The sequence below is a fragment of the Labrus mixtus genome, chromosome 2 (genome assembly GCF_963584025.1).
Source record: "Labrus mixtus chromosome 2, fLabMix1.1, whole genome shotgun sequence".
Classification (NCBI taxonomy): Eukaryota; Metazoa; Chordata; class Actinopteri; order Labriformes; family Labridae; genus Labrus; species Labrus mixtus.
Genome location: NC_083613.1, coordinates 29,862,700 through 29,871,464, shown reverse-complemented (window position 1 = coordinate 29,871,464; position 8,765 = coordinate 29,862,700).

Genomic DNA, 8,765 nt, shown 5'->3' with positions numbered 1-8,765 from the left:
TTTCCAGCAGCGTGCCCCCTCAGGGAAGGACCGACTAAGCGATAATTATGGTCTATCTTTTTTAGATTGCCTGAATGTCACGCCCCGGACAGAAGTGTCTGTCAGTACGTTTACACTGAGTTACAAAACGTCAATTTATTGTGTTTTCTTTTTTAAATCAACCCCCGCACAGTGTGTGCCATGATGACCATAACTAATAAGACCTATTCCTGGAGCTGGCCTCAAGCGGACACTCAACGAACTGCAGGACTTTGCACATCCGCATTGGCTTCATTTTTCATGACCGCAGGTTGCCGCTTGGTCCGAACGTCTATTACTGTGTCTGCGAGTTCGATTCAGAACAGATCCAAAATTGCTTCTTCGTGAGTCTAATTCAGGTCACATTGATTGGTTTCTTACGTTCCTTCACTCTGCCATTGAGTTACATGAAACCTTTATTGCCCCTATACGGGAATGTGCCGTGCACCAAAGAGCATAAAGACACAATATAAGCAGTGGTGCCTAAGGAAGTGGGTATACTCCTAATTCTCCCCCAATGTTTTTTTTAAGTGGCCCGTTCTGGAGAGTATAAACGGCCTCTGTTATAAACAGTGACATGTAAGACTACTCTTGCATATTTAGTTAGTGCGTACAATTAGAGGCAGAATATGGGCGGTCATCCTTTTACCATATAGGGAAAAAGTTGCAGCATACTACTGAATATTATCAATCAATCACCGGTGTGAATCAGGGGGAATTCAGAAGAGGGTATACCCCATGGAGACTGAAAAATAAGTGGATATACTCCACATATGCATATGCATATACCCTGCACTACACCATTAAATATAAGTGACAAGAAAGACGTCGAAACCATATACAGGACAGCAAATAAAAACTAAACCATTAAAGAAACTCTGATTCCCTCATTAAAGCATCACACCATTATATGTAGGGATGTAAGGTTTCATAAAGTATCAAACAAACACACACAGTATCCTTCTGCCATATTTTAAATATTTTTTTATAATTATATAATTATAATTTATAATAATTAACTTTTGAATGAAAAAAAAAGACTCCGCTCCTACACTGATGTGTATCATTATTGAACTGAACTGCACCAACCGGGACAGCGATTGACAGCTTGACTAATCTGTCCTCACACAGACTGAGGGAGGTGTGTGTGTGGTGTCTGTTTGCAACCTTAGATCAGTGGAAACATGTTGTTTCCCAGCGTGCAAAATGAATATCAGGTCAGAGGAGCACAGCAAGCAGCAGCAGCTTGATTTTGAGAGACCTTTGTTGTCACAGGATTTTGTAATCAAAGATGTTTGGGAATTTTTTACGTTTATTTGGACTATTGAGAAAAGCAAAAAAATGTTAGGGGATGAGAATTTGGAGGCTACACGGTGGCGCGGTGGCCTCACAGCGAGAAGCTTCCTGGTTCAGCAGAAGGTATATGATATGATTGCAGAGCTGAAAAATGGTGGATCAAGATTAGAGTGCCAAGAGTTAGAAAACTTCAGAAGTAGGAGCTGAGGCTAAATATTTTAGGATCTAAATCTGCATAGAAGTATTGAAAAACAATCTCAAAGATTTACAGATAGTGACTTACAGCGAAATTCAACCTGGCATCTTCCTGCTGTCAGTCTCTCTGCCTTCCAGAGAACCATCATCTTTTCCTTATTGTTATTTTAAACACTGTCACGCCATTGCAGACGTGTAACGCCGTGTCATGCAGATAATACAGAGATTTCAAACTGAGATGTGACACACCCCAATCCCAGCTCTCAGCTGTTGAACAAGACCAGGTTAAGAAAATAGAGTACAACATATTTAAGGAGCAACAATAGAGCGCTTTGCCGTTGAATTATTAGTAGTGGTACAGGCAAAATAACACAAATAAATAAATAAGATAAAACAAATAATAAAAAAGAAGAACAGGTTGTTTTAATAAAATAAAATAAATGTGAACTTAAAATGCATCCAATCATTTGGTCCAAATGCATCTATATTCCTTGTTTGCTGTTTGTGCCCATGATGTTTTAAGACAGAAGTGTGGAGAAGAAAGTTTTTACTGAGGAATAAAAAAACATCTGAATACTCCAACACATTTAACCATGAAATGATGATGCAGCGATAACACCATTATCACAGGTACGGCTTGTTGGTTCAGAGATCTTGTCTTTAATCCCACTTAACACGTGCACTCTTTGATTTCCATCTGATAAAGATCTGTTAATGTGCGTGTTCAAACTGTGAAACTCTGAAATAAGGCTGAGTGCAACACTTGGCGATTAAGTTGCTTTAATATGACACATAACTGCAACATTTAAACATTCCTGCTATTTGTACCGTAAAGACTGAGCGCTACTCAAGCAGGAGTGCCTCTAACTCTGATTGACTTTTTTCCAACCATGATCAAATTGTTTCTATTTCAAAGACACACGTTGGAGCATCTGTCTGTTTTTGAAGCTTTAAATGTTTTTTTTGTTTCTGAATGCTGGGATCAAGCTACTACTGTCAGCAGATGATCATCCTGCAGCACGTTACAGAAAAAACTCAGCACAACCATGCGATCACAGCTGGTTGGCTGAATGTGTTTCACCTGTATGTTTTCACCTGTGATATAGGCACATTAGTGAGATTTAATATTACGTAAATAGACTAAATTCAAACATACACGCCGACTCGATCAGCAGTTTTCTACCCATTACTCTCTGCTGTGTCACTGCAGCAGCGGGATCGCTTTTCTCTAAAAACATGTTTATTCTCGTCATATGTCTGCATGCGTGCAAAATCTCTCACAGGACCAGACTGCAAGACTTTCGGATGACTAGATCTGTGTAACACATTTTGGCTGAGTTGTGAACTTGCAGTTGGTTTCTTTGAATATAAATGTACGTGTTTTAAGAAGAACCTCAAGTGGTGAAGAGGCGTTTAAATGTCTTTATTTTCTCTGTAAAGCTCGAGGCTGCTCTTCACTGGAGTCATCATTAGAGTCTTGATTCTGCAGGGATTACGACGCAGCGTAAGCTTTGTATTGAACACGTGACTCAGTAATAGTAACTCACTTGAATGTTTTTCATACTATGTCTTCATCTTTGCGTAGTGAAGCGGCAGGTGTCCTGGAACAGGGACACGGTTTGTTAGTTTGTTTTCCTCAGAAAGAGAAAGAACACACATTCCACCTTTGAGTAAATAAGCACGTAACAGACACAATCTGATACACACGACAAACTGTTGACAAAATTAATGTCACATTTTTTAATTGATAAGATACCTGTGGGTTTGTCAAGATGATGGATATCTTATTTTATAAGCAAACAAAGAGAGCCTGATAGACACTGTTTCTCACTGAGGAAGAGTTTGATTAAATAAAGGAGTCTTCCACCTGTAGACGGTTATTTTACCATCTTCTGCAAAGCCAACAGCAGACGTGCAATGTGTCCAAATCAAGAAATGTATTCTTATTCTGAAGACATTTTTAGTTAGTAGTGTGTTCGCTTACAGCTGTCTGCGTGGTTAAACTAAACGATGGAACGTTAACTTTCTGTTTGGCTTTATGGTCCTTGCACAATCTTAGCAGGTAAAACAGTCAAGAAAATGTGGAACTTCCTCTCTTATATCATGACTCACATGAGCAGTCAATCAAAGTTACTGTCCCTTCCTTCCTTTTATATACATTAGAATAGTTTGTAGTTCCAGTTAGCACGTAGAAACGCAGCTAGCAGCTTGCTTCTTGCTTCTGGGTGAAGTCAGAGCGATAGTCAGCTGTTTGCCTCCACACATGCTGCTCACCTCGAACATTTCTCAAAGTTTTCAGGAGTTTGATGCATGTTTGAAAACCTTACAGTGTAACAATTACTCTGATAAAAAAACAGTCCTCGAGCGTTTGTATTGTGTCTACTTGACCTGAATTTGAATGTGTTGATCATTTTCATGGAAAGCAAAGATCAGGACAGAAAGATTAAAAACATTTGAAACTCAGCATCGTGTCTTTTAATGTCCGGTGATTTAGTGTAATTTTCACTTTCATTTTTCAATGATTTTATTTATCAGGGCACAGTGTGCAATGACATCGATCATCTATACAAAGAAAAAATGAAAAGATGGTTGCACCACATTTAGCGAGTCGCTAATTTCCATCTGTAGTCCCACATAAAAGTGACGCAAAACAAACAGTAAGACTCGCCTCAACAGAGGACAAAGTACTTCAACTACATGCTAAAATGCTATAAACATGTGGAACAAAACTTCCTGCTGCTACAAAGTGTTAAAACCAAACCATAGAAAATATACATGTTCAGTGAAATTGAAGTCTCATTTCAGATATCAAAACTGCTCGAGCAAATCCCTTAACTGATCACAACAATCATAGAAAACTAAGGGCCGACAGTTCACACAGAACAACACACCTAGCATGTAACTTACAAAATGTCAATTCTTACATCTTGTTTCTGTCTATGGCTCAAAGTGCATTCAGGGTCAGACATATCTAGTTCTACATGAGTCATTTTCTTTTAAACAGAAACACGCTGACTTATCCCACCGCCATGGACCCATCATGCACTGTGAGGTATCGCCCCGTCCCACGCTCCGCTTCACCTGCAGACGGAGCTGGCTAAGCCTAAGCGGATGTGTGTTCAGTCTTGAAAGACTTACACAAAAAGTAGATTTAGAAACCATCCATGAAATAACAGCTGTCACATCAACACTGCCTTGTCTCAACAGCAAGCTCAGCAGAAGAGCAAACTGCGCGGCCTCACCTCGCTGCACTGAGAGCGTGGAAGACAGGCCTGCAGTGACAGATGTCTTATTCGTGTGTGTGTGTGTGTGTGTGTGTGTGTGTGTGTGTCGGTTCTGCTCCACCCAACTTCCTTTAAACCGAGGAGCAGAAGTTTAAAGTCCTGTGCTTTATGCCTTCAGACAAACACAGTGATAAAAAAAACCTCAAAGTATTTTCCTGAAGCATCAAATGTGAGAAAATTATTCATACATGAAGCAATTCAAAAATAAATCATTAAGAACATAAAGAGCGTTAAAAGATATATAACGAAAGTAAGACAATAGAATACTACAGTAGCTCAGTCTGAAGGGACTTGGGTTGGGAACAGGAGGGTCGCCGGTTCAAGTTCTGTTGCGGACCAAATCTGTAAATTGGCCTTGTAGCTGAAGAGGTGCCAGTTCACTTCATGAGCACTGCCGAGGTGCCACTGAGCAAGTCACTGAACCCCCCACCCCCATCCCACCAGCTCAGGAGCGCTTGCTGTGGGCAGCCCCCCCCTCCCCCCCTCAATCTGACGTCCCTCCTGTAATGCACGTCCATATAGGATCCTGATTGTGCATGTGTGTGTAAAGTTTGAATATCCCCTTGCAGGATTAATTAAGGATATCTTAAATGTATTGAAATGTGATATCAAAAGAGAGACATGACAATACATTAAAATACAAATTATTTTAAATGATCCTCAGTTTAAGCAATAAATGATAATGATCTGCTCAGTGCTCTGAAGTCACTGTCTTACCCTCGCTGCAGCAAAAAGCAGAACTACTAGAAAAAACTAGTTTAAAGCTCCTGTGAGAAGTTTTAATCTGGTAACGAAAGAGAAAGAAATCAATACAGATGCATTTAAATGTGCAACAGCATGTGTGAACAAATGTAAAATGAAGCAGAAATGACCAACAATTTATAAGTGACTATGTAGAGTGTTATCCTGATGAACAATGTGTTACATCATGCTGCTTTCTAAAGAAACTCATTAGTAGTGCTTTGTTGCACCTACATTTACTCTGGCATGTTCCCAAAGATAAAGAAGAAGGAAGTGTTGACTGTAATTACTAAGAACATCCCGATGATAAATTTAAACAGACACTTGACAGACAATTATTCAACAAGTTTCAACTGAGACCACAGAACAAAACTGAGTGTCTCTGTCACACAACATGTTGCATATGAAAGGGAGAAAATTGAACAATAAAGGGTTTCTCTGGGCAAGAAAACACAGACAGTACGGAGCACCTGAAGTCCCAAAAATAAAAATAAATAATAACTTGTGCGCACAAGAAAAAGAAATGGAAGAATGAAGAATCTGAAATAGTCGCTTGGTAGTTTTTGTGGAAGGTTTATTTCAACTGTTTTTTGATGAATCTATCAAAGACAGAGGCTGTGCAGAAATCCTGATTCTTTCTCATCCGTTTAACCAAAGTCAAAGTCAACTTTATTGTCAATTTCAAAATATGCCAGACATACAGTGGAATCGAAATTGCGTTTGTCTCCGACCCGCGGTGCAATACAACCAAAATGAGGTAAAAAGATAAAATAAAAAAGATAAAATAAAATGAGGTAAAAATAAGATAAATAATATTTACAGTAATAAATTCTAAATTGTGCAAAATGGTAAATAAAATAAATAAAATACAATTTTAAGAAAAAGTAAACTTGTGCAATATGTGCAGTGTGCATTAAACGGATTGATAATTAATTATCACATTGTCACATTGTAGTATCCTATTACAAATATTTTACTGATCAAATTGCAGAGCTAAGGGGGGGGGGGGGGGAGGAAGAGAGGGGAGAGAGTTAAGCTTCCTGACAGCTTGGTGGAAGAAGCTGTTTCCCAGTCTGGTGGAGCCGGCCCACAGGCTGCGGTACCGTCTCCCCGATGGCAGGAGGCTGAAGAGGCTGTGTGAGGGGTGGGTGGGGTCACGCACAATGCCGGTTGCTTTGCGGGTGAGGCGGGTACCGTAGACGTCCAGAAGAGAGGGGAGTGGGACACCGATAATCCGTTCAGCAGCCTTCACTGTGCTCTGCAGGATCTTGCGGTTGGCAGCAGTGCGGCTCCCGAGCCACACAGTGATGCAGCTGGTCAGGATGCTCTCGATGGTGCCTCTGTAGAAGGAGCACATGATGGTCGGGGGGGCTCGTGCTCTCTTCAGCTTGCGGAGGAAGTAGAGGCGCTGCTGGGACTTCTTGGCCAGTGATGTGGTGTTGGTTGTCCAGGAGAGATCCTCACTGATGTGAACCCCCAGGAACTTGGTGCTGCTCACTCTCTCCACAGCAGCACCGTCGATGGTCAGTGGGGGTGTAGGAGTGGGGACTCTCCGGAAGTCGACAACAACCTCCTTGGTCTTGTCGACGTTCAGGAAGCGGTTGTTGTCTCTGCACCACGTGGCCAGTCGGCTGACCTCCATCCTGTAGTGCGTCTCGTCGTTGTTGGAGATGAGACCAACCGCTGTTGTGTCGTCCGCGAACTTCACAATGTGGTTGCTGCCGAAGGATGGAGCGCAGTCGTGGGTCAGCAGCGTGAAGAGCAGGGGGCTGAGCACACAACCTTGAGGGGGCCCCAGTGTTCATGACGGTGGTTTTTGATGTGCTGCCGCCGACCCGCACTGCCTGAGGCCTCTCGCTGAGGAAGTCCAGCAGCCAGTCGCACGGGGAAGTGCCGCGCCCCAGCTGGTCCAGTTTGCCGATCAGCTGCTGAGGGATGATGGTGTTGAATGCTGAACTGAAGTCTATGAACAGCATTCTGACGTATGAGTTTTTGGTGTCCAGGTGGGTGAGGGCTGGGTGAAGAGCAGAACAGATGGCATCCTCGGTGGATCTGTCACCTCGGTATGCAAACTGGTAGGGGTGGTCCAGGGTGGCGGGGAGGGTGGATTTGATGTGGGCCATGACTAACCTTTCAAAGCACTTCATGGCGATGGGGGTCAGTGCAACGGGTCGATAGTCATTGAAAGTGGATGGTGAGGGCTTCTTTGGAACGGGTATGATGGTGGTGGCTTTGAAGCACGACGGAACAACAGCCCGACTCAGAGAAGCGTTGAAAATGTCCGTGAAGACATCTTTGAACTCCTCTGCACAGTCCTTCAGCACACGGCCAGGAATGTTTGTCTGGACCTGCAGCCTTGCGGGTGTTGATCTTGGAGAAGGTTCTCTTCACGCCGGCTGCAGTCAGGCGCAGGGTCTGGTCGTGGAACCAGCAGTTCAGCCAGTTTCAGTGAGAATCCCACATGCATGGATTGATAAGTATCAAGGTGCAAAATCTTTCAAAAATAAACTCAGTCGCAACAAAACCGGTTAATTCATCACTTTTCAAACTTAAATTACTAATCCATCCCAAAAACCTCAGGGCAACACTGACATGGACATCTGATTCATCTTTCTGGCCACCTCATCAATAAGGACCAAGCGGCAAACTCTGGTGTTGAAAAAAGAAGTCAGTGGGGAAATGCAAAAAAAAACTGCAGTTCCCTGAGTGTCCACTTGAGGCTGGCGGCAAAAGCTCCGGAAGTCACATACACACCCGTGAAAGAAAACAACATTTTTTTCCCCCCGAGTAGAAATATGTCGAACTCTGGATCGCTTGAAAACAAAAGTCTCTGTTCACTTCCAAGTGCAGCGGTGTTCGGTTCGCCATCGGTGAGAACGCGATCCAAACCAAACAAGGGAAGTGAAACAAATTGCAGTGCATCGTCGGTTGAATTCATACAAATAGGTTCGCAGAGCGTGGCTAACGTTAGCATTGCCAACAACATCAGCCTTCAGTCCTCCTTGAAGGTTAACGTGCACATACCTGTCCTAATACCCTTCCTCTGTATTCTTCTGTTTAATCATGAGGTTAGTTTTCAGTGTTTCCTGTTTTATTTTGTAGTTCTTGCCCCTGTGAATCATGTCTAGTCTTACTACCCAGGTTCTGTAACATATTTCCTCGCTGCTCCTTGTGGATTTTTGTTGGACATTTTGGATTTATGTTGTACTTGAAGGAGAAATGTATACTTTT